We start from the raw sequence: 27,481 nt of genomic DNA, 5'->3' as shown, positions 1-27,481 counted from the left end.
GGAGCCTGTTGTTTATGGATTGAGACTTCTGAAACTGTGATAAACTTTTCCTCCTCTAAAATTGTTCTTGCCGGGGCTGGGGTTGTGGCTCAGTGGTAAAGTGCTCGTGGGGCACTGGGTTTGATCCTCAGCACCACATTAAAATAAGTAAATAAAATAATGGTATTGTGTCCATCTACAACTAAAAAAATTTTTTTAAAGTCCTCTTCCAAAAGAAAATATGTTCTTGTCATGTCTTTTAGTCATACCAATGAAAAAGCTTGACTAAAACAACCAAGTTCATACATCTTTTCTGAGAAACAGTGATTTTCCCAAGCCATACTGCTTATTCTAGCCAGTTGGCACTATGGGCATTGTTCAAAATAAGTGCATTATTATACTTACCACATGTTGTTGTAATTATTTTACATATCTGTTCTTCTGCCAGAATCAGGATTTTCTTGTAGCCTGGTGACATTTCAATTCAATAAGATCCGGTCCACTGTACACTTTCTTAGTTCTCCCTATGAGTTCTGAGTTTCTATTGATACTTGGGAACTTGAAGCTTTCAAATACAGAATGAAAATACAGTTAACAGTATCCCAAATCCTATAACCAGTGAAAATAACCTTCAAGAATGAAAAGGGGAGTCAAGACCTTCTTGAATGAAGGAAAACTAAGAAAATGTGTCAGCAGACATAGAATGGCTAAAGATAACTATCTAAATGGAAAAGAAACGATTAAAAATGGAATCCTAGAATATTAGCAAGAAAGAACAGGCAGTGAACAAAAGTATTGCTCCTCTTAAGATTTCTAAATTATGTTTAAAAGTTGAGACAGAAATTATAATACTCTGATGTAGATGTAGAGGAATAATTTAAGATGATTGTTTTATGAATGGAGGCAGGTAAAGGGATGTAAAGAGAGGTAAATTTTTTTATACTTCATCCAAACTGATAAGATGATGACACCTGCAGTTGTATGAGTTATGAATAGTCAGTGTAAAAGCTAGTGTACCTGCTAAAACATGCCAAAGAAGATACTAAAAAACACTAGATAAATCAAACCAGAATCCAAAAAATGTTTAAAATAGTCTCTGAAAAGTATGGAAAATACAAAACCAGAAACCAAAAACCCAAAGAGAACAAACAGAAAGTAAACAAAAAACAAAATATAAAATCTCAGGAAAGTTCTTCAAATATCAATAATTATGTTAAAGTGAAATGGTCTAAATATATAACTTAAAATTCAGAGATTAGTGAAGTTGTTTAAAAAAAAATCTCTCCCAACTATATGCTGTCTATAAGAGGTTTGCATCACATGTAATTGAGGGAGAATGAAAATAAAAATATGAGAAAAGATACATCATGAAAACTTAAATTTTTGAAAAAAGAGTAACTGGTTCTTTTAAAAGTTAATAAACCTAGTAAATCTCTAGCAAGACTGAAAAGGAAAATGAGAAGGCACAAATTACCAATATCAGAAATAGAAAATAATAATAGATAGAATTTTCTTCTACTTAATAGTGAGATGTATAAAAACCCACAGCTAATATACTTAAGGATGAAAAAAACTGAATATTTCCTCCCAAAACATTAAGAAATAAGACAAAGAAGTTCCTCTAGCGACTCCCATTCAACATAATGCAAGAGATTCCAGCAAGTGTAATTAAGCAAGAAAAGAAGAGGCATAGAAATAGAAAGGAATAGAGACAACTAACATTGTTTGCCAGTGACGTGATTTTTTACACAGAAAAATTTTCTATGAATTAAAAAAAAAGAAAAAATAGTTTTAAAACTTAAGTTCAATAAGATTGAGGGACATAGATGAATATCAAAAATATTGTATTTCTCTGTATTGGTAATGCATATGTAGACACTGAAATTAAAAATATGGTATATGTAATACCTCAAAAATGTGAAATACCACCAGGTGTGCTAGTGCATACCTATAATCCCAGCAGTTCGGGAGGCTGAAGGAGAAGTTCAAAGCCAGCCTCAGCAATATTGCAAAGCCCTAAGCAACTTAATAAGACCCTGTCTCAAAATAAAAACTAAAAAAAAGGCTGGGAATGTGGCTCAGTGGCAAAGCACTCCTGAGTTCAATCCCTAGTACTGTGGGGGGGAAAAGTGAAATAGGTATACTTGAATAAAACACTTACCAATCTTATATAACAAACACTGCATAATGCTGATGAAAGAAATAAAAGAAATATAAATAAATGGAGAAACATATTGTGTTCATTGTTTGGAAATCTCTGCATAGTAACGATGACATATGTTTTCAAATTGATATGCAAATTTAATGCAATTCCTATTAAAATCCCCGTATGCTTATTTTTTTTTTCATGTATAGGTGAGAATTTTTCTAAAATTTATGTGGGAACAGGAACTGGGGTACTAAAGCAATATTGAAATGGTAGGATAAAGTGAGAAAAATCAGTCTACTCAATTTCAAATCCTATTACCTAGCTACAGTGTGACTATTCACGAAGTAATAGATACATAGATCAATGAAGCAGAATAAAGAGCTCCTCAAAATAGACCCAAATGCATATAACAAATTAATTTTTTTTATAAATAAGCAATTTTCCTCAAAGAGGGAAAAGAATCTTTTCAACAAATAATCCTAGACCAACTGACAAAAAAGACTTCTTCATACCTTATAAAAAATTAATTCAAAATGTATTGTGGGTTTAAATGTAAAAAATAAAGCTTTTAGAAGAAAACAGAAGAGAGAATATTTGGGATCTATGACCAGGCATAGGTTATTAGCCTTGAACATGAAAACATAATATACAAAAAGGAAATAAAAGCATATATTGGACTGCATCAGAATGAAACTTTTGCTTTCACTCACTGTTTATTAAGTGATAAAAGACTAGCTAGGGAGTAGGAAAAATATTGCAAATCACATACCTGAAAAAGGATTAGTATTAGAATATATAAAGAACTCTCAATCCCAACAATAAAAAAAACAAGCAAATTAAAAATAGGTAAAAGTTACCAAGAAATATTTTACTGAACACGTAGCAATTAAGTACTCAAAGAAATGCTGAACATTATTAGCCATCAGGAAAATAAAAATTAAAACCACAATGAGATATCACTACTCATGTATTAGAGAACTGCTAAAATAAAAATAATGTAATGCCAAATGCTGATGAGGATGCAGAGAAACTTGATACTCATATTGCTGGTAGGGATAAAATATGTCATAGCCACTGTGGAAAGTAGTTTGGCAGTTTCTTACAAAATTAATCATGTATTCCTTTGCATTTATCCCGAAGAAGTGAAAACTTACATTCACACAAAAGCCTGTACCCCAATGTTCGTAGCAACTTTATTGTAATAGCCCCAAACTGTAAATAACACAGATGTCCTATAATCCAGATGTCCTCCATTGGGTAAATGGTTAAACAAGCAGTGTTACATCTATAGAATGAGATGTTAATCAGTAAAGAACATAGATACATGCAACTATATGCCTGAATCTTCAGGAATTAGTTTATGGAGGTGGAAAAGGCCAATACCAAAAGCCTACATATTAAATGATTCCATTTGAATAACATTCTTGAAAAGACAATATAAGCAGATCATTTGTTATCAAATAATAAGGAAGGATGGGCTGGGAGGGTAGTGGATTTAGCTATAAAAGAGTGGTAAGATAATCCTTGTGGTGATGGAAAGATTATGCATTTTATTTATCAATGTCAATATCTTGGTTGTGCTATTGTACAATAGTTGTCCAATACATCATCACTGTAGAGCAAAATAGGCTAAAGGCTATATGGAATCTTTCTGTATTTCTTCTTATAATTTGTGTGTGAATCTATAATGATCTCAATAAAAACTGTTATTTCAAAAACGATTAGGAAGGGTGAGCAACAATAGGGAAGAAAATAACAGGATATCCAGTCATGCACTGAATATTGATTTTTTGGTCAGTGATGGACAGCATGCATGACTGTGGTCGCATAAGATTTTGTCACCTAGTGATGCCTTAGCCATGTGACTTTGTATATGTACACTCTATGAGTTTGGCATGGTGACGAAATTGCCTAACAAGCAGTGATCAGAACATGTCTCTCTCATCTACTTGTAGAAATTGCCTTAAAAGCCCAGAGATTGATTTAGAAGTAAAATAAAACAAACCCCAAAAGGTGACATCTAAAGTGAGATTCCAGAAAGGATCAGGTATCAGTAGTCCTGTAAATCTATGGAAGCAGGAGTGAAGGAATATTAAGTCAATGTTGAAAGAATAAAGTCTTTGCCTACCTTGCATAGCTCGGTAACTGCCCCTTTGACCTCCCTCCCTCCTCCCTAGAGGAGGAATAGAAGGGGCAAGCCCCAGGTGTGATGGAATCACCAGAGAAAGCTGAGGACGGAGATGTAATGATGAAAACAGTGGGTGTGAGTGAAGGACTGCATTATGGGGATCCTACTTTTTCCAGGTTTATACCTGAGACAGGAAATTGGAAGCCATTTCTGAGCAGCCCAGGAGAAAAAGAGATCTAGAAATACCAGCAACTAGAGCTCACCGAAGCCACTCACAGTAGGACTGTGGTGTCTGATACCAGTAATGTGGATCCTGAGTGTTCAAGTGTGAATAATCTGACTCGAGATGAGCAGTAAATGTGACTTTGAATTTTGAGTAGTTAGTATGGAAGATTTAATATATCTTAATTTTTATTTCATTTTGAGATATTATTTTTGGTCTTTGGGGTTAAGTAAAATATATCATTAAAATAATTTTTAAAATGAAAAAGAGATAATTTCTCCCAGATTGAAAATAGGAAAAACAACTTAGGTAGAGTTTCAGTGCTTTTGTTAATAAATCTAAGACAATATGATGTCGATTCAAAGGGATTGATGAGCCAGGAAGCAGAAAAATGGTACTAGCCACATTTAAATGATATATGTGGTCTCTCTCTTTCTATATAGTTCCTGTGGAAGCTGAATGACAGAAGTAGGCAGGTTCTCTGATGCACTTATAAACTGTTTCATCCTCAAACTCTGGGAAAGACTAATACAGACACTGGGACATAGCAAAGAGGTCTTTTGTATATCGATAGGAGTTGATAAAGTATTATCATTGGTTGAGTAAGTCATTCTGCCTCAATGGGCATCCCAAAGCTGCAACTTGGTAACTCATTTAGGTCAGAATAATTTCATTCTCTTCACCAATATTTCATCACCCGTAAAACAAGAATATAAACAATAGTACTCTTAAGGTCACTGTGAAAATTGCATGTTTTAGTGTAGGAAAAATGCTTAGACAATGCCCAACACAGAGATAACATTATATAAATGTTACCTCTCATTATTATTTCTGCAGGCTAGTGGCTCTAATATTGCATCTTCTGCTTGGGACAGCCTTTGAAGTAAAGACAGAAGGTACCTAATTTAAGATGATTTGACTTTACTGGGTGTGGTGGTGTACATCTATAATCCCAGCAATTTGGGAGGCGGAGGCTGGAAGATTGAAAGTTTGAGGCTAGCACCAGTGATTTACTGAAGCCCTCTGCAACTTAGTAAGACCCTGTCTCCAAATTTAAAAAAAGAAATAAATGAAAAAGGTGGGATCATGGCTCAGTATGGCTCAGTGATAAAACACCCTTGGATTCAATCCCCATTACCAAAACTTAAAGAAAAAGAAAAAAAGATGATTCAATTTTTGCCTTGATGATGGTGTAAAAACAATGCATGTTTATAAAATCATACTTTGAATTTTGATCTTTTTCCAGGCTAATGATATATGAGTATGATGCTTAGTAGCAAGGCTGAGCCATGGCAGTGAGTTGTAGCTACTAGTCAGTCTTGTGATCACAAGGGGAAACTGATACACCACAGTGGACTATGTTGGTAAGTTAGGATATTTAGTAGGTGAGGTGTGTAAATGCATTTTTGACTTATGATGTTTTCAACTAACAATGTGTTTATTAAGATGTAACCCTATCTTGAGTCAAAGAGCATCCTAGTGTTATCTGAGGCTTAGAGAAAAACTTGTTTGCCTGGGTTACAGTTAATTCAAAACCTGAGTTTTTTCTATTAAACTCTCATGTCTCATAAATGCTAGTACCTGTAGCTCAAAGAAGCTTTTTAGAACATCCTAGGAAGTTATCAAACTTGTCTTCAGAGTGGGTGGTTAAGGGATGGGCTCTAGGGTTGGAAAATAATTGTGTTTGAATTCTGATCCCATCACTCAAGGCAGCTGGGTGGGCTTAGACTATTATTCACTATAGTTTGGTTCTGAAATGTCCTCCAAAGACCCTTGTGTTAAAGATTTTGTCCCCACCCTTTGGTGCTTGCTGTTGGGAGTGGTAAAGCCAGGGACAGGAAAAGGAAAGACAGAAGAATGAATCTGACATAATTTTCCTATGTACATATACAAAAACATCAAGTGAATCCCACCATCATGTACATCCACAAGAATGTGGTCCTAACTAGAATAAGATGTATTCCATGCTTGTATAATTATATCAAAATGAATTCAACCGTCAGGTATAACTAAAAAGAACCAATAAAAGTTTTTAAAAAGTGGGCATCATTGGAAGATACTAAGTCATTGGAGGTGTGTCCTTGTAGGGTATATGGGAAACCTGGTGCCTTCCTTCATCTCTTATTGCTTTCCAGCCACTATAACTTTGCCATAGATTCCCACCATGATGAACTGTGCTGCCACAGGCCCAAAGCAGCAGGGCCAAGAGACCATAAATTGAAACCTCTGAAACCATGAGCCAAAATAAACCTTTCCATCTTTTAAGTTGGTTACCTCAGGTGTTTTGTCACAGTGACACACTATTCAACTGCATTTCTGCGACATGCATCATGACATTTTCTCCTTCATAGGTTATTGTGAGGATTAAATTACATGCCATTTGATACTAAATTCTATATAATTTTTAACTTTTTATAGTTGCCATTTTCATTATAAATATGAACTATATCTCAGAGGAAGTTGCTGGTATAGGTACATGTAGAACTCTGGTGAGTCTTTTAGTCAGTCCCCTCTGTGCTTTGCCATCTAATTGGTTAGTTTTCAGTCATCCTTTTTAGAGTCTACATTTATAAGGTTAGAGTTGTTAGTGAGGATTTTAGAAGAACATTTCCTAAGATTTCTTTCTTTCTTTTTTTTTTTGAACTGCCAAGTCCAGAGATTTAGGATATAGCTTGGTGCTGAAGTAATTGGCTCTTTTAGTCTTACATTATAAGTTCTTTTTCAGAGTATAAGGTTGAGAACCATGAGCAACTCTCACATTTTGGTAATTGCTCTACGGAATAACTCACCTTTTAAAAACATATGTTATTCAGCTGTGACTCCTACTTCCCTCACAATGCCATGAGAATTTCCTCATTTCATATAACATCATCACAATCTTATTTTCTGAGATTCTCCTTTTAACTGTTTCCTTAAGTACCATCACTTAATAATATTTTCTTTTCAGTTTATCAACTAGTTGGGGAAGTGATGTACTTGTTAGCACTGAAGAGTTTCTTAGGAGAATGCAGAAATGATTTAGTCTTAAAGATTTTCTACCTGTCAGAGAATTAAGGCATGATGATAGCTACTTGCAGAAAGTTGCACACTATTTACTGCTGTTGTGTCACATCAACCCTCAGTACGTGACCAGAAACTAATTCAGAAAGTTTCACTAATACATTGAGTAAAACTCATTGAGATGGTTTAATGCCTCTTTAAATGCAACATTTGTGTGTGTGTGTGTGTGTGTGTGTGTGTGAGAGAGAGAGAGAGAGAGAGAGAGAGAGAGAGAGAGAGAGAGAGAATTGGATTGATTTGGCTATGAAAAGACAGAACTCTACAGTGCTCTAATATTGATAAATAGGTGTCTTCTAAATTGATTTCCCCTCTTTCTAATAGTTAAGCAGATAGATTATATTTTATAGTTTTGTTTTCTCTGTGTGGAGGGAACAAAAGGACTAGCAAGCTTTTTTTTCTGTCTTTTTCTTTTTTCTTTCAAAATAACTGAGAGAACATTAAGGAATGGAATTGTAAAAATGTTTCCATTCTGTTACAGAAAAGTTTAACATTTCCCTCTGTTTCTTAGACATCAATTAAAACTCTGAAATCACTCTTGTTTGTACTAGCACTCAAGGAAGAGAAAGAAATAGTCTATTATAAAGAACTCACTCCCAGAAATTTCTCACAATATGATATTGTCACTAGAGAAGAGATGTTTCCTGAGAAGGGTCTGAGGAATCCTGGAGAGAAGGGGGGACCCGGGCTTAGGACCAGTGTGGTCCTTGGCAAATTTCATGAAAAAGAATTTCACCACATGCCAGTCAAAGGCAGAGATCCAGAGGTTTATTTAGGAAAGTAGATACAAATTCAAGAGAGAATGAGGGCAATCTTGAGAGGGATGCCTTTTTGGGTAAAGCAAGGAATATACATTCAAGGAAGGAGAATGTGAGCCATTTTGAAAGTGAGCCATGGGTTTTGTGGGTTCTCTGCTCTTCTTTTAAAGGAATCTTGGTGAAGAATACATATGGAAAGGCATGTAGGAATGTTATCAGTCTGATCATCTCATGACAGGATCTAGTGGTCTTGATCTATCTCCTTATCCTCAGGTTGATGTGCTCTTTGTTATCGGATCAATAGGTAGCACTGAAGAGCCCCTTAAATTATAGGTTCCTCAAGGTAGTGTATCTCTTTGCTTACTCTATTTATCGAGGGGTTAATTAACAGTGTTCAGGTGGATTTGCTGATTTCCCAAGAATTTGGAAGTATGCAGCACTTCTGAATTAAAATTTTTCCCTTGTTTTTCGTTCATGTCTCCTTTCTACCTGTTTTTATTTTTTTTAATCCTATGACAGTATCTTAACAAAGATCACTTATTACTCTTATCTTTTGGTTATCTGGGTGTTGGGTCCTTTATCTGGGTGTTGGGCTACATCAAAATGAAAAACATGCTAAATAATCAGTTAATTTTTGAGTTCTCCCTTGCAACCTGGAGATTAGAGAGAAGTAACTCCTCCTTTAGGAGGAAAAAGTAATTTTATTTTCTACTCTTCATGGGTAATAGTTTGGATGGACCTTTGCAACTAAAGACAGAGAAAAACGAATAGAAGTTTAATATCATATATGTCTTATGGGAGATACCCAGAGATATGAATATATCTCAAAAAGTAGCTTTGAGTTCAGACTCAAATGCCATCATCAACAGAACCCAAGAAAGAAGGGTGTTTAGGAAGGTCCATTGTGAGAATATGCCCAAGAAGTGCATGGTAAGCAAGAGTAAGGCTTGTTAAGCAGATTTAAGACCCTGTCTTCTCCATTGACAACAGTCTTTAGTGAGTTACCCATCCTTTCTTCCTGGCACAAAGAGAGAGACCCCTCAAATGGAAATTTCCTTTATGGATGTAGATTTTTCTTAAAATATGGGTTATTTCTGTATTATTTTCAGGGCTTTTCCTGTGACTTGCAGTCTCTTAAAATTATCAGTCAAAATAATCTTTATGGCAGAGGCATATTTTCCTTGGCATATCTGGTCTCCTAGAGTCACATTTTGAGGTCATGTAATTTAGTGTCTTACCCAGTTTCATACTGCCACCCCTGGCACTAAACTGTCTCAAGTTGAGACAGGAGAGTTTTGTGTTTTTCATTCATCCATCAGTGAGTAGTTATTAAACGGTTTCCATCTAGAACTATGTCAGGTACCATGAAAACTGCAAAAATCACATTGGACCATTTCCAGATCTCAAGGAAACTTGCCCTTGGGTTTCTCTTTTCCTTTCCCTTCCTCCCCATCTTCTGCCAACTTTGTGAAGAATTTGAGATTGTTGAGTAAATTAAAGGTAGTGTACAGGTAATATAACAAGTAACCATGAAATAGAAGCATGACTTTCTTTAGTAGTATAAGTTGGTAGGCCCAGGGAATTAACTAAATTTGGTAAAGATCTCTTGGCCACTAATTTATCTTGTGTAACATCCATATCTTATTGGAGGAAACATTTCAGTTTTTTTTTTAAAGCAGGTATAATCTTTTGAGGATAAAACCAAAGGTGGAATAAATCAGTTAAAATTTGTATATTGACTATAGCGTGTTTTTCAAACAGAAGCACAGGTGTTGGAGGTAAGGGTGAGAGCACAGATGAGATCAGTCTTTACCTTTGTCTCCCCAGACCTCAGCATAGTGCATGTTTATGTTTGGTGCTTGAGATATAGTTCTATAAATTTTAACTATTCATTGGATGGTTTTGCACTGACTTTGGGTAACAATGAAGAGAGGCTATGTAGTCCATGCCTTTGAAATGTTGTGTTCTCTTTCCCTAGAAAGCCATCTTCCCACCCTTTGCTTTGCTTAGCTCCTCCTCACCCTCCAGGTCTTAGATTTAATTCAGTTCCTTTGTTTTAGTAAGTCCTAGACTGGTCTGCTCCTTTCTGCTTGAAAGGATACATTCCCAGCAGGAGTCCTGGACTCCTGCCTGTCTCCTTGAATAGCTTTCAAAAGGTTTTCTTGATCAACTTAGTACCCTTGCTCCTACCATGGTACCTGATGCTTCCTATTATGTAACTCAGTAAATGCTTCATTCCATGAATGAAAGTAATTAATTACTAAACAATGTGGTGAGTAGTGCTTTTAATTAACTTTGAATGAAAATGAAGATAATGGATGAAAATGAAGATACTATTAAGCATAACAATGATGATAATGATGATGATGATAAAGGGTGATAGTAACCACTCTATTGCATTTGAACCTTGTGCCAGGCCCTTTTAAATGATCTCACTGAATCTCCTAATAACTTTGTTAGGAAGGCAACGTGATTAACCCCATTTTACCAAGGAAAAAAATGAGCATGGGGAAGATTGATGACGTGGATAGAGTCGTACACCTGTTTGGTTTGATAGAGCCCAGGATTCAAACCCATTTCCTTCACCACAACATAAAATTATATCCCTATGCTATTTTGCTGAAGTGTTTTTGGGATTATGGTCTGCAGGAATGAAATGATGGTGTCCTCACTGTGACAAGTTACCCGGTGATAACTCAAAACAGCTGAAGTCTGCCATCATATTTCATTGTGAGGTGTCTACCACATTTTTTATGCAGAAACAGAAAAATGTAGAACCAGAGGTCATAGAATCTGTTTCACATTAATGGGGTTGGAATGTTCTTTTTGCCTGTCTCCTGTTGGTACACAGCCCTCTGGCTGAATGCCCTTTGCTGTTAAGGACTTATCACATACTTCATTTGTTCATTTGAAAATCCAGTGTTTACTGCAGTGCATAGCAGCCACATTATGATGATTACTTAGGCAGACAAATTAAATGATTCAGTGTGGTAGTAGCTCTAAAAAGTCTAATTTCCATGTGTGGAATCATGTTTATCATCACCCAAATTCAAAGGCACAAAATAGCACATTTACATTGGTAACTTATTCATAAAATTCCCTTTCTACCTTGTTTTCTTGTTACCAACCAAACCATATCCCATGTGGAGGATGAAACATAAAATAGTGGTATTTAAATATTAGGGCTGTGATAGGGGCCAGGCAGTTGAGGCCAGTCGAGCATCTCATTCGTGCCTTCTGCTTCCTAGTTTCATGCACGTAAAGATTTTGGAATCCCCATATCTGTCTTTAAAGATTTGCCTAACTGCTTCTTCAAAGCTTTAGGGCCTCTCAGATAAATGTACATAAAAGAAATTTTTTAAACAATATTGACTCAAAAGGAAGACTGCATGTCATGGTTTTCACTTCATGATTACTGAACTTTCCTGAAAGCTTTATTCCTCCATTGAGTCTCCCTCCAGGAAAACAAGGAACATTCTTTGCAATTCTAACACTTTTAAAGAATGACCTCCTTGGCTCAAAGAGAATCTTTTGATTATTAGTGGCAAAAATGAATTATCCTAAAGCAAACTCTTTTTGAAAGTATAGATCCCGTTTTGTAGGAGGAAAACCTAATCTCAAGCCCTAGAACATGTCAGGTTAATGGCTAACTTGCTGCAAGGAGAGAAATAGGAAAAAGCAAAATTGCTAAATCTGCTGAAGAACTAATCAAGCATATTGTTCCCTTGATTCTAGAAAATTGCAATGAGCTTTTAGAAAGGTCGAAAAGATGTCCATGGCACACTTTCATTTACTTTGTTGTAAATGTGTATTCCTCCTTCCCTGAAGTGTTGGTATTCCTAGGGGTGTGGGGGGATGGAGGTGCTGAAGATTATAGCTACTGGTGATATTCTGGTGTGCCCTGGCAATGTTCCTGTCATTCCAAATGACAAATGGTTCCCTCTGCTGGGTGAACTTAAATTCAGTCCTTAAGCTGAGACAGCCCGGAAGGAATCACCATTGGTCTTATGTTTATTAAAATATAGTTGTGAGGCTGGGGTATAGCTCATTACGACAGCACTGTCCTGGCATGCCTGAGCCCCTGGGTTTGATCCCCAGCACTGCACAGACAACAAGCACAAACAAAGCCAAACAACAACAACATTAAAAACTATAGAGTAGATCACGGGGTGGGGGGGGGGCGCACACCTATAATCCCAGCTGCTTAGAGGCTGAGGCAGGAGGAACACAGGCTTGAGGCCAGCCTTTGTAATATAGTGACCCTGTCTCAAGATAAAATAAAAAGGACTGGAGAGTGTGGCTCAATGGCAGAGCACTTGCTGAGCATGTGCAAGGACCTGGGTTCAATCCTAGCACTGCAAAACAAGCAAAAAACATAGTTTTGAATTTTATCCTTAAGAAACCAACCACCTATGACCAGCTTAAGTATGTTCCAGAACTGGTGACGAATGCCATGGCTTCCTTTCTTTCCTTCATCTTTCCCTCCTTCTCTCTTTTCTTTGATTCCAAAAACTTTTAAAAATACAAAGAGTACAACAAATATCTTTATTTCCAGTATTCAAAAATGAGTATCTTTTTGTTAGGCCAGATTTGGCTTCCAGTGTTGCTTCCTTTTAAAAGAAATTATTGGAGGGAAGAGAGAGGGGAGGTGCAATGAAATTAACTAAATTATGCTGTTATATTGTGTTCAGTACAAATAGGTAACAATGAATCCCACTGTTGTGTATAATTATAGTGCACCAATAAAAAGAAAAATTAAAAAGAAAAGAAATTATTGATGAAACTCAATTCCTCTTTAACTATCACACCTGTTCTTTCCTTCACCCTCTACACCCTCTGCTGCCTACACCACCTGCCCCAAATTCTCCAACATAAACGTGGGCTGTATTTGACCAGCCTCATGTTTATACTTTTACCTACATACATGTGTATTCTTAATGAATATATGCAATTATGTTTGTTTAAAATTTTCCTTTTATCAACAACTGCCTCGTATTTAATCCTGTAAATACAGCACATTTTTCTTACCCACTCCCCTTTCTTGGTGCCTCTTAGATCATTCCAGGTTTTGTTATTCTAAAAACAAATATTAATCTTTTTAGTGTATGTCTCCTTGTGCATATAATTTTGAGCCCAGTGCATCCCTCAGGAAGAATCACTATGCCAGGGGATGTTTGTAGTGTCACTTTCAGTAACTATAGTCAAGTTGTTCCCTAGAATAATAATTGCTTAAAAATGCCCAAATTGTGGTTGGTTCTGCCAGAAGCAAACTAAAATATTATGCTATTCCCCCCAACATCTTGGACAACACTGAATTTTTTCAGTCTCTTTCATGTTCAGATGGAAGAATCAATTATTTTAGTTTGCATTTTCTAACACTTTTTTTTTCTTTTAAAGAATGGACTTCTTTCTTTATGTCTTGATCTTTGTGATTTATTCTTTGAATCATCTTTATTTCTGTTTATTTGTTGTGTTTTTCTTTTTCTTGACTTTAGGAGTCCCTTGCATATTCTGGTATTCACCCGTATCTTTGGTAGGGCTGACATTTGAGAAGATCATTCTTCAGATTATTAGAACAGTTAAATTGTTCTGTTTCCAGATTTATTTTCATATATTATCAAGAAGTCAGGCCCATCTTTCTACCTCCAGTCGGTTGCAAATCCTTTTTGATCTACTTTCAAAATATGCTACATGGACCTGACCACTTTTTACTGTCCACTCTGCTACATTGGGTACCTTCATTCTCCAGGGTCTGCAGGAGCGTCCTCAGTGGCCTGGTTCTTTAGTTCATTCTCACCAAAGACCTAGAGAGACCTTATCAAAGTGTAAGTCAGCTCTTTATTTACCTCTTGTGAGAACCATGTAATAATGGCTTTGCACTTTGCTGCCAATAAAAACCCAAGTCCTTATAGTGGCCCAACAGATCCAGCACACACCAGCCCCATGTCACAGTCACTGTCACTGCTCCTTCTCATCTCCCACTTCTCTCCTCTTGCGCTGGTCCCTGCTGTTCTCTAACACACCAGTGTTCTCATGCACTTTCTTTTCCCTCTCCCTGGAATTTATTTCCATCCAAAACCATCTATCTTTTTTTTTTTGCTGAATTCTCATTTAGATTTTTCCCAGAGATGTTACCTCCCCTGGAGATATTTTCTAACTTCCTTGCTTAAAAATGCAGCAATCGCTCTACACTGACTGCCTTTGTTTCCTAGGGCTATAGTAACAAAGTATCACAGATTGAGTAGCTTACAACAACAGAAATTTTTTTTGCCTGGCAGCTCTAGAATCTACAGGTTTGAAATCAAAGTGTCAGTAGGGCCATGCTCTCTCTGAAAACTACAGGGAACCCCCACCTCTCCTCTCCTTAGTTTCTGGTGGTTTGATAGTAATTCTTGACATTCTTTGTCTTGCAGCTACATAAGCCACGTCTCTGTCATCACCTGGCATCTCCCTGTGTGTCTCTGTCTTTACTTATGGTTTGGATCTCTAGTATGCCCTAAAGTTATGTTTTGAAAGCTTGATTTCCAGAGCAGCAGTGTCTAGAGGTGATCTTACCTGGTTGGTGGATTAACACATTTGATGGATTAAAAATAGGTGGGGCATGGGTGGAGGAAATAAGTCATTAGGGACTACATGTTGGCCCCTTTCTCTCTGTCTCTGTTTCTGTTTCTCTTTCTTTCTGCCTCCCAGCTCACTTCCTCATACCATGACATTCTGCATCACCTTAGGCCCAGAGCAATGGAGCCACTGACCAAGGACTGAAACCTCTGGATCCCTGATTAAAATAAGATTTTCTTCCTCCAAGTTGTTTGTGGTATTTTTGGCTACAGTGATAAAAGGCTGATGGATACACTTCATCTTTGCTTGTTATATCTTCAACAACTTTATTTTCAAAGAAAGTAAAGTTCCAACATACTGGGGTTAGGAACCCAACATTTTTTTTTCTGAAGTGCAGGGAAAATAATTTAACCCATAACACACATCATTTCCTTTCCTACTCTGTTTCTCCAGAGCACTTAGCACTATTTAACCAACCATATATTTCACCTATTTTTTTTTTGTCTGTCTTTCCCCACCAGAATATAGACAGCATGAAGTCAGGATGTGGGGCTATATTTATTGCTGTAATATATTAGTGCCTGACCCCTTAATAGCATCTCAATAAACATTTGTCAAATGAATGCATTTACTCTGTTAAATTATGGCATTGAGCAGGCCAATTAACATGTTATGGAATAAAAATAATTAGGTAAATTCACCCTCATACAAAATCCTACAGAATGAGTCAGTGTTTATTATTTTAATTTTTTTTTATTTCAAAGAAGGGCATCTGAAGGAAAAGTAGAGGTAGATATCAGAAAAGATAGGAGTGAGCTGACCAGTTGGGGGATGAGTATATCATCATTGAGTGATTTATGGGTAGTGAGATATCTTTGGTCCCTTTGTCATTCTTCCACTTATCCTTACAATTAAGATGGAAAAAGATTTTGCTTTGTCTAACATATTCTTGGAACTATGTATATACTTTGTATATACTATGTATATACTTTAACTCATTTAGAAATAATATATTCTTAAAAAATGTATCCCTTGCATATTATTATACCCATTTTTCAGAAGCAAAAAGTGAGGAACAACAAGGTTGAGCAGCCATATAAGTCACAGAGATAATACATTACTAGGATCTAAATTCAGGCCAGTGGGACCAAAACCTGTGTTCCTTCCCTTGTCATATGACTTCAGATTCTACTGGGACCAGAATTTCATAGAAAAGGTTGTAAACTGACTCACAAATGATTTTTCAGACAGGTGATTTGGCATAGAACATCACTTTTGGTAAGTACCCTTCTTACCAAAACTCCTGGATCAACCTTATATTTTGGCACAATGGAAAGCCCTAGTGCCAGCCTGCCCAGTTCCTGAGAAGGGCCAAATGATATGGACAGGCCAGCCCTGGAATAGGCATCAGACAATAGAGAGTCAAGGCACCATTGTGTGGTCATGTGTGAATCACCGAAGCGCCTCTCAGCCACATCTTTCCTCTGCAGAGCAATGATGATGCTCATAAGAAATCACATGTGCCTTTATTCTGCCTTTTAAACAATATCTGTGCAGTCATACCAGCTCAGTTTTTGTAGTTTGTGGTTTCTGTTGAGTTCTCTGCTAAAATATCATCAAAATTTCTTTTGTTTGTGGTGTAGGTATCCTAGGACAACCTGCTGACCTTAACTCCTCTACAAAAAAATCTGTGCATCCAGCCACTGAGAACTCCAAGGAAGCAGCAGTAGTCTAAAAGGTAGTGTTTGCTTCATTTTAAATTTTTTTCAGAGGGTCTGACATAACTGAACTGCTACGGGCAAACTTATAATAGTAGAACATTCATATGTACATATAAAATAGAACTTTTAAAATGGTAAAATTCAGGTCTAGATTCCCTTGGAGAATTTACCCTGTCTCGACTTCTATTTGTAGCTGCCATTTTAAAGTTGGAATATAAATATTATGTCAGTTAAATAAAAGAGTGATGACTTCACTTTATGAAAGAAAGCTTTGCCTTTGCTTTCCATGAAGTGTAGCTTAACTGTTGCCTGATTGATATGCCATTATATCATTCTCACCCCACAGACAGTTACACATATTTAATAATTTTTATGTATAAAAAGTAAGGTTAAACAGTTACAGTGTCAAGTTGTTATGCCTTATGGTGGCTTTGAGAATGATGGTGCAATTGAAATGAAATGAGTAGCACCAGGAGGCGGCTTCTGCCATGAGCCATGTCTCCTAAAATGGCTTGGGATCATTCTTGGTAAGAGGAAGTCCTAGTGGTATCCAGTGGGACAAGGAAGGCTGGATCTTATCAAAAGGTTCAAAGATCAGGTAAAATGATCTCTTGCCTTTATACATCTTTGAATGGTGACTTTGGAAAAGTTGAACATGTGTTTTATGAAAATATCAATCAAGGAGAAAATATGCACTATTGAGGTCAGAAAACAGTACTTATGTAAGTGTGAGTGTTGGCATGCTGAGTATTTTGAGCTGAAAAATGTTGGCAGGGCCCCAGAAGCAAAATCTTTTATGACTGTATCCTATTCCCCTCTCTCGCCAGGCAGGCCTTAGATACTGGAACCCCTCTCCCTCAAAACCAGCCGTAAAACCTAGAAATGTTTACTCATAACTTTCCCCTGACATCTGTGTAAGAGCTGGCCATAAAGAAGTTCTCTGGCCTACCTTGTCTGACAGTCAGTCATCCCAGAAGGGTCCTGTTTTGTACATGGGAAAAAGGAATGCCTCAAAGAAAGACCTAGAAGAATTGAAACCCATACGCCTTGCTGGGTTTCTTCTCTTTGTCTCTCACTGATAGGTCATTCCCATTTTGTCCAATCTCACTTCTATACAGCTATCCATTTTCATCAGATCTTGGCATTAAAAAAGCCCAGTTTTCCTTGTGTCTCTGGGCTTTCATTTCTGAAGGCTCCGGTGTGACAGACAACATTTATTAGGTAGATTGGTTTACTTTTCTCTTATTAATCTGTCTTTTGTTATTTTGTTAGAGGAGCATTTGCTGTGCCCCTTATAATGGGTGTCCCATCTTTCTCCCCCTGCAGTACTAAGCTGATAAATTCCTCAGCATGGGGTCACTTGGCTGTGCTCATTTAATCCCACTTTTATGTAAATACTCATATCCTTTTCCATCAGTCCTTCTCATCTCTCCTCCTTCAATAGTGTGTCCCACTCCTGGGTCTTGGCAAACAATTTTGCATGATATATACATATTTATTATATGACATACATATATGTTAACCTCATGTGCCAGAATACAATGATGTTGTGTTTTCTTTCTTACTTCCAGTTAAGACCCAGTCTCCTGTAACCTGTATGCCTAACCATCCTTGACCTGCATTCCTTTTTCTCTCATCCAATGGTCATCTAAAATCCATGCCAAGTTTATGAAGTCAGGCAAGACTGCACCTAGAATTTGTAGGATTGTGACACATTGCTGTATCTTCTAGAAGTACTCACCAAGTTCAGGTTGTGTTGGGATGAGGCAGGCATCTTCACTTTCTAGTATGCCTGGCTTCTTTTTAGTGAATCATATACCCATCTAGAGAGTTTCCCTGGAAAAGAGAGAAAGTTTAAAAGTAGGAAATTCAATGAACTGAAATGGAGCATCCTAACTAGAGTCCTTGAATGGCATTATTTGATCTTTCTGTTATTATTATTCTGGTTAGTGTTTTAAGCCCTGAAGCAAGGCACTTTTTAAAGTGAAAGCTATCAATACAAAATATATATCTGAAAGAGTAGGATTTGAACATCAGTAATTACTAGAAAAAAAGAATTGTAGCTTATTTTCAAGTTTTAGAAACCCTTCTTATTCCTCCATACATAGAAAGACTTCTCTACTAACAATAAAGGGCATGAGCCTAATGATTTCAACTACTCCCATTTTTCTGTTTCTTTTAAGATTTCAGCTGTTCAATGGGATATATCAGTCAACTCTCTTAGCCTCTCTGAACTCTGGTTTCTTCTTCCATAAAATGAGGCTAATTATAGAAAAGACCTCATGGAATGGCTATGCAAGATTAAATGATAATTTATGTAAAGTGGTTAAGAAGGTGTCTTGCAGGCAGACGCCCTCAAGAAATGGAAGCCAGAATGATTATTATTAGAAGGAAATGTTCACTTACCAACTCTGTGCTGTTGTGGAAGGATTTTCAGTATTTTATTTCTCTTGGAATATTACCTATTGCAATCTGAAACCCTAAAAGTAAGGTAAAATAATGTAGCAAAGTACCATGTAGATATTTTTGGTAGTCATGATTTTGTGCAAACAGCAATGTTTTGAGGTTAAATTCTGCCAATCTAAGAGCCACGTCTGAGTAATATTTTATCATTTAACTTTGTGCTGTGCTTCCACTCCAAATCCACCAATGTACTTGGTAAGATGATCAAGGAACACCTAATTCCAACTTCTGTTTCTTCTTAAACTAAAACCAAATATTACTAGATGAGGTAGTAGATGGAGGTTAAACATTTTTCAGAGAAGAGGTAGGAAATGAAAAGGAATATTTCCTTAATGTTTTTATTTGTTTCTACTTCTTTTATGGATATGTAAACTCTACTGGATTTAACATTCTCATTCTGATACATATATCAATATATATATATTGATATATACAGATGTCAACTGTAATATAGACCTCCCAACAAATATCTGGAGGCCCTAGAAAGTAAAAATAAGAAGACAGATTACTTGGGGAAGTTGAAATTCAAAACTCAGAAGTAAGTTTTTCATTTTACAACTTTTAGACTGAGAGCAGGCTGAAGTTAATGTCAATTTAACTTCAATTTAAAAACCCTCAATTTAAAAACCTGTATACAGTCTTTGAGGTTTGAAGACCCAAACAACAGAATTCAGGTAACGTAGACACTGGAAAATGAGTTTGGAATCTGTTGAAGAAGAGAGACAGAGAAGAGAAGCTCCTTCATCTGTTTATAAACATTAACCAAATATTTGGCTGATACCTGAATCATGTATTCAAGAGCAGATATAAGTTAGCACAGTTAAAAATTTAAAAACTGAGTTGAATTTGACCTGCCATCTGAGGTGATTTTCAGTTTGCATATAACTAAATGTATTGCCTGCTAAAATTCTTCTGAAAACTAAGGCAGAATTCAGAATTTCTTCACAATAACATTTATATAGTCATTGATATAACCCCAACTTACACAAATATGAAGGAACAAGAAAATGACCAATTTTTTAAATATTTATTTTTTAGTTGTAGTTGGACACAATACCTTTATTTTATTTATTTATTTTTATGTGGTGCTGAGGATTGAACCCTGGGCCTTGCACATGAGCACTCTACTGTTGAGCCCCAACCCCAGCCTGAAAATGACCAACTTTGCTTTTTATCTATTTATTTATTTTGGTGCCAGGGATTGAACTCAGGGGCACTTGACCACTGAGCCACATCCCCATCCCTATTGTTGTATTTTATTTAGAGATAGGGTCTCACGGAGTTGCTTAGTACCTCTCCATTGCTGAGGCTGCCTTTGAACTTGTGATCCTCCTGTCTTAGCCTCCCTAGCCGCTGGAATTATGGGCGTGTGCCACCGTGCCCGCTGGAAAATGACCAATTTTGAAAAGGCAAGTATAAGACACTGATTCCAAGATGACCAGGATGATGGAGTTAGTGAGCAAAGAGTTTAAAGTGGTTGTGATAACCTTGCTTCATGAAGATTATGAAAACATACTCACAATGAGTAACATGGTAGTAAATAGCAAGTGAAAAAAAGAGAGAATTTAAAATTGAGCCAATGCTGCTGCCCCAGATGCTGCTACCTTGCCAGAGGTCTCTTCTCTGGGCACCACCATGGTAACCTTGGAGGCAACTTCCGTGGCTATCTCCATGGTCGTAGCTGCTGCATGGAAGTCTCCTATCAATCATCCTGCCCGAGTGACAGCAGGTTTACCACCACAAGAGCCTCTGTCTGGGGACTCCAGCAGAGACCTGCAGGTCCAATATGGGGGTGACTGTGGCTTTGGAGGAGCCTGGGGTCTTCCTGCTGAGAGCACTGGTGGCCTTTGTCTTGCTGCTGCATCTCGGGGTTGCTTTTTTGCATGAGTGTATCCCTAGTGGTCTCTCTGCAAGTAGGAACAGCACTTGAGATCTTAGGATTGCAGTGTGGCCAAGCCTGAGGTATCTGAAGCCCAGATTGGTGGGATAGAGACTATGTTTGGTGATCCCGAGATTATCAGAGACAGGGCTGAGAAACTGTTGAACACTGACAGAGACAGTTTTACTTTCCAGCAAGATTTATTTTATTTTATTTTTTGATTCACTAATCTCTCTACCATATTTGGAACAGGATGTTTTTTATGCATCAGTGTGTGGAGGACAATGATATATGAATGGTGTTTTGCATTTTTGTTGTACTCTTATGTCTTTAATTTTTTTCTCTTTGTTCGCATTCTTCCTCTCAAGAGAGGATTTTCTTTTCAACTTTCCTCCAACCAACAGCCAATCTGTGTCAGCTCCTTTTCCACTCTTATGTGAATTTTTACTTCTAGCTTTTCTCTTTCTTCCTCACGAATATTGCATACTACACTACCTCTGTTCTCTCAATCACCATTTGAAATTGTAAACCATTTTAACAAATTTTCTGTTTGTACTATAGATAGTTATTAAAGTCATCATTTTGGTTTAATGATGGTTTAATGCAAGAAAGCAGTAGATGCCTTACTGGGAGCTATTAGGTTTAAGGCTATATGTTGTGTACACTGGGTGCTATTGATATTGGTCTCACCAGTAAAGACGAAACACTAGAAACCTCCAGGGACACTATAGGTCTAAAGGGCAGAATTTATGCTGCCTTAGACCCATACTTTTATATGGGAAAACATGCTAACAACATGAAAAAACAAGGGAATAAAGCACCCCAAACAAACCAAGATGCTTCAATAACAAAAGCTACTCATAACACAGTAGAAGAAATGTCCACAAAGGAGTTCAGATTGTACATAGTTAAACTGATATGTGAAGTGAAGAATAGTATAAGGATTGAAATTGAAGAAAAAATACAGGAACTGAAAGATCACTTCAATAAAGAGTTAGAGATAGTGGAGTGAAAACAAAACAAAACAAAACAACAAACAAACAAACAAAAACCCAACCAAACAGAAATCTTTGAAATGAAGGAATCAGTAAACCAAATTATAAATTCAATAGAAAACATCACCAACAGACTAGATCACTTGGAATACAGAACCTCAGGCAATGAAGACAAAATAGATAATCTTGAAAGTAGAGTTGAACATGCAGAAAAGATGGTAAGAAACCATAATAGAATATCCATAAATTATGGGATAACATGAAAAGATGAATGTAAGAGTTATTGGAATAGACAAAGGAGCAGAGATACAAACCAAAGGAATGCACATTCTTTTCAATGATATAATAGAAAATCTCCCAAACCTAAAGAATGGAACAGAAAATCAAATATAAGAGGCTTACAAGACCCCAAATGTACAAAATTACAGCAGACCCACACCAAGACACATTATGAGAATGACTAACACAGAGAATAAAGATAAAATCTTAAAGCCTGCGAGAAAAAAAAAATCAAATTATGTATAGAGGGAAACCAATTCAGATATCAACGGATTTCTCAGACCAAACCCTCAAAGTTAGGAGGTCCTGTAATAATATATTTCAAACTCTGAAAGAAAACCGATGCCAACCAAGAATTTTATATCAAGCAAAATTAAGTTTCAGGTATGAAGATGAAATTAAAACCTTCAGTGATAAACAAAAATTAAAATAATTCACAACTAGAAAGCCTACACTACAGAGCATTCTCAACAAAATATTCAATGAGGATGAAGTAAAAAAAAAAAAAAGTGAAAATCAGCAAAGGGAGGATCTACACTAAAGGGACATTTTTTTTTTTTTATTGTTGGTTGTTCAAAACATTACATAGTTCTTGACATATCATATTTCACATTTTGAACTCCCATTTTTACCCCGTATACAGATTGCAGAATCACATCAGTTACACTTCCATTGATTTACATATTGCCCTACTAGTGTCTGTTGTATTCTGCTGCCTTTCCTATCCTCTACTATCCCCCCTCCCCTCCCCTCCCCTCCCCTCTACTCTCTCTACCCCCTCTACTGTAATTCATTTCTCCCCCTTGTATTATTTTTCCCTTTCCCCTCACTTCCTCTTGTATGTAATTTTGTATAACCATGAGGGTCTCCTTCCATTTCCATGCAATTTCCCTTCCCTTTTGCTTTCCCTCCCACCTCTCATCCCTGTTTAATGTTAATCTTCTTCTCATGCTCTTCATCCCTACTCTGTTCTTAGTTACTCTCCTTGTATCAAAGGAGACATTTGGCACAAAGGAGTCAAATTAAAAAGTCAAATTAAAAATCAGAAATAAATAAAAATGACAGGGAATACAAATCATATCTCAATAATACCCTTGAATGTTAATGGCCTAAACTAATCAATCAAAAGATACATACTGGCAGATTGGATTAAAAACAACTCACCTTATGGGCAAAGACGTCCACAGGCTGAAGGTGAAAGGATAGGAAAAAAATTTTCACTCACATGGATTGTGTAAAAATGCATGGGTTTCCATTCTCATCTCAGATAAAGTAGACTTCAAACCAAAGTTAATCAGAAGAGACAAAGAAGGACATTTCATACTTCTTAAGGGAAGTATATATAAGCAAGATATAACAATTATAAATATTTTTGCCCTGAACAATGGAGCATCTATGTACATGAAACAAACCCTTCTCAATTTTAGGAGTCAAATAGATTATAATACAATAATACTGGGTGGCTTTAACACACCTGTCTCACTACTGGACAGGTCTTCCAAACAAAAACTAAATAAGGAAAGTATAGAACTAAATAATCCAATCAATATTTTAGACTTAACAGACATATATAGAATATTTTATCCATCAATGAACAAATATACTTTGTTCTCAGCAGCATATGGCTCCTTCTCTAAAATTGACCATATCTTATGACACAAAACAACTCTTAGTAAATATAAAAAATAAATAAATAAATAAAAACAGAGTTAATAGCCTGCATTCTATCAGACCACAATGAAATGAAAGTAGAAATCAATGGTATAATAAAAAATAGAATCTACTATAACGAATGGAGACTAAATAATACACTTATTGAATGATGAATGGATAGTAGAAGAAATCAAGAATGAAATAAAAAAAATTCTTAGAGGTAAATGAGAACACTGATACAACATATCAAAATCTCTGGGACACTATGAAGGCAATACTAAGAGAAGAGTTTATGGCATTGAGTGCATTAGTTAAAAGAATAAAAAGTCAACAAATAAATGACCTAACACTAAATCTCAAAGCCCTAGAAAAAGAAGAACAGATCAACACCAAAAGCAGTAGAATACAGGAAATAATTAAAATCAGAGCTGAAATTAATGAAATTGAAACAAAAGAAACAATTGAAAAAATTGACAAAACAAAAAGTTGGTTGTTTGAAAAAATAAAATAGATAAACCCTGGCCATGTTAACAAAGAGAAAAAGAGAGAAAACTCAAATTACTAAAATACAAGATGAAGAAGGAAATATCAAAATAGATACATCTGAAATACAGAAGATAATGAGAAACTATTTTGAAAATTTATACTCTAATAAAATAGAAAATATTGAAGACATTGACAAATTTCTAGAGACATATGACCGACCCAAACTGAATGAGGTGGTCATACATGATTTAAACAGATCAATTTCAAGTAATGAAATAGAAAATGCTATCAGAAGCCTACCAACCAAGAAAAGCCCAGGACCAGATGGATTCTCAGCCAAGTTCTATAAGACTTTCAAAGACAAATTAACTTTAGTACTCCTCAAAGTATTCCATGAACTAGAAAAGGAAGGAACCCTTCTAAACTCATTTTATGAAGTTAATATCACTCCCAGACAAAGACACATCAAGGAAAGAAAACTTCAGACCAATATCCCTGATAAACATAGATGCAAATTCTCAATAAAATTCTGGCAAATTGCATACAAAAACATATTAAAAAGATAATGCACCACAAGCAAGTGGGGTTCATCCCAGGGATTCAGAGTTGGTTCAACATATGGATGTTGGGACCTCTGCTGACCACGGAAATGCAATCACTGGGAAAGAGGAAGAAAAACTACTGTTGGGAAATCCCCAGTCTTGTGATTCTGGTTTTGTGATTCTCCATGTACCTGACAGTTAGAGCTTGAGAAATGGCTTCCATATACGTGCCTGAACGGCCCCAAGATATGGCTTCCGCAAACATAAAGAATAACTCCCCAGCAACTGGGCACACATACCTAATGGGGTATTGTTTCTGTAACTAGGGTAACGGGGCTCTGTTTCTGCAACTGGGGTACCTAGGCTACCCCAACCTGGGGGACTCTCTGATCTCTGATTGGCCCCTGCCTTTGCCCCCACCTCCCTTCTCCTCTCTCTATATAAGTCCTCTCCCTCCACAATAAACTGAGTTACTGCGCCATCTCGGCTGACTCAACTCCCGACTCGGTGTGATTTTTGCCAGGCAGGGTGGCGGGCCGGGTCGCGGCACTCACCCTCTCGCTCAGCCCGGAGACACTCACTAGCTGGTCTAGTGATTCTCCCCAACCTCTGTCGGAGGGCGGTCTGACATATGGAAATCAATAAACATAATTCATCATATTAATAGACTTAAAAACAAGAATCATATAATCATCTCAATAGATGTACAAAAAGCATTTGACAAAATACAGCACACCTTCATGTTCAAAACACTAGAAAAACTAGGGTTAGTAGGAACATACCTCAATATTATAAAAGCTATATATGCTAAACCCAAGGCCAACATCATTCTAAATGGAGAAAAATTGAAAGCATTCCCACTAAAAACTAGAACAACACAAGGATGTCTTCTTTCACCACTTGTATTTAACATCATCCTTGAAACTCTAGCCAGAGCAACTAAACAAAAGAAAGAAATTAAAGGGATACAAATAGAAAAAGAAGAACTCAAACTATCACTATTAGTTGATATTATGATTCTATATCTAGAAAATCCAAAAAAAAAATTCCACCAGAAAACTTCTAGAACTAATAAATGAATTCAGCAAAATAGCAGGATATAAAATTAACACCCATAAATCAAACACATTCCTATACATCAGTGATGAATCCACTGAAAGAGAAATTAGGAAAACGACTCCATTCACAATAGCCTCAAAAAAAAAAAAAAAAAAAAGAATAAAATACCTGGGAGTCAATCTAACAAAAGAGGTGAAAGACCTCTACAATGAAAACTACAGAACACTAAAGAAAGAAATTGAAGAAAACCTCAGAAGATGGAAAGATCTCCCATGTTCCTGATAGGCAGAATTAACATTGTCAAAATGGCTATACTACCAAAAGTGTTATACAGATTTAATGCAATTCCTATTAAAATCCCAATGACATTCTTCATAGAAATATAAAAAGCAATCATGAAATTTATTTGGAAAAATAAGAGACCCAGAATAGATAAAGCAATCCTCAGCAAGAAGAGTGAAGCAGGAAGCATCCAAATACTAGACCTTAAACTATACTACAGAGCTATAGTAGCACATACAGCAAGGTACTGGCACCAAAATAGACTTGTAGACCAATGGTACAGAATAGAGGACACAGAGACAAACCCACATAAATATGGTTATCACATACTAGACAAAGGTGCCAAAAACATTCACTGGAGAAATGATAGCCTATTCAACAAATGGTGCTGGCAAAACTGGAAATCCATATGTAGCAAAATGAAATTAAACCTCTAACCCTGCACAAAAATCAACTCAAAGTGGATCAAAGGCTTAGGCACTAGAACAGAGACCCTGTACCTAATAGAAGAAAAAGTAGGCCCAAATCTTCACCTCCTTGGCCTAGGATCTGACTTCCTTAACAAGACTCCTGAAACGCAAGAAGTAAAATCAAGAATCAAAAAATGAGGGCTGGGGATGTGGCTCAAGCGGTAGCGGGTTCGCCTAGCATGCGCGGGGTGCTGGGTTCGATCCTCAGCACCACATAAAAATAAAATAAAGATGTTGTGTCCACTGAAAACTAAAAAATAAATATTAAAAAAAAGAATCAATAAATGAGATAGTTTCAAATTAAAAATCTTCTCAGCAAAGGAAACAATAATGTGAGGAGAGAGCCTACAGATTGGGAGAAAATCTTTTCCATATGCCACTTTTGATAAATCATTAATCTCTAGGACATATAAAGAACTAAAAAAACTTTAACACCCCTCCCCCCCAAAAAAAAACAACCCAATCAATAAATAGGCTAAGGAACTGGACACTTCACAGAAGAAGAAATACAATTAATCAACAAATATATGAAAAAGTGTTCAGCATCTCTAGCAATTAGAGAAATACAAATCAAAACTACTCTAAGATTTCATCTCACTCCAGTCAGAATGGCAATCATAAAGAATACAGGCAACAATAAATGTTGGCAAGGATGTGGTAAAAAAAAAAAGTATACTCATACATTGCTGGTGGGACTGCAAATTGGTGCAACCACTATGGAAAGCAGTATGGAGATTCCTCAGAGAACTTGGAATGGAACCACCATTTGACTCAGCTATCCCACTCCTTGGTTTATACCC

At 36.5% G+C, this 27,481-nt stretch overlaps 1 protein-coding gene across 4 annotated transcripts in view; it reads left to right on the top strand.

The window, feature by feature from the left end:
* The window catches only part of FHIT (fragile histidine triad diadenosine triphosphatase), a 1,488,252-nt gene that overhangs the window by 387,596 nt on the left and 1,073,175 nt on the right, over positions 1-27,481 (top strand). For all 4 annotated transcript variants that reach the window (XR_014020926.1, XM_081285106.1, XM_081285107.1 and 1 more), the window contains one exon: positions 16,496-16,590. The gene's annotated coding sequence lies outside the window, so the exon portion shown is untranslated. The remainder of the gene's footprint in view (positions 1-16,495; positions 16,591-27,481) is intronic.

The sequence above is a fragment of the Spermophilus citellus genome, assembly GCF_964194105.1.
Source record: "Spermophilus citellus genome assembly, chromosome: 3".
NCBI lineage: Eukaryota > Metazoa > Chordata > Mammalia > Rodentia > Sciuridae > Spermophilus > Spermophilus citellus.
This window is presented reverse-complemented; position numbering and strand designations above follow the sequence as displayed.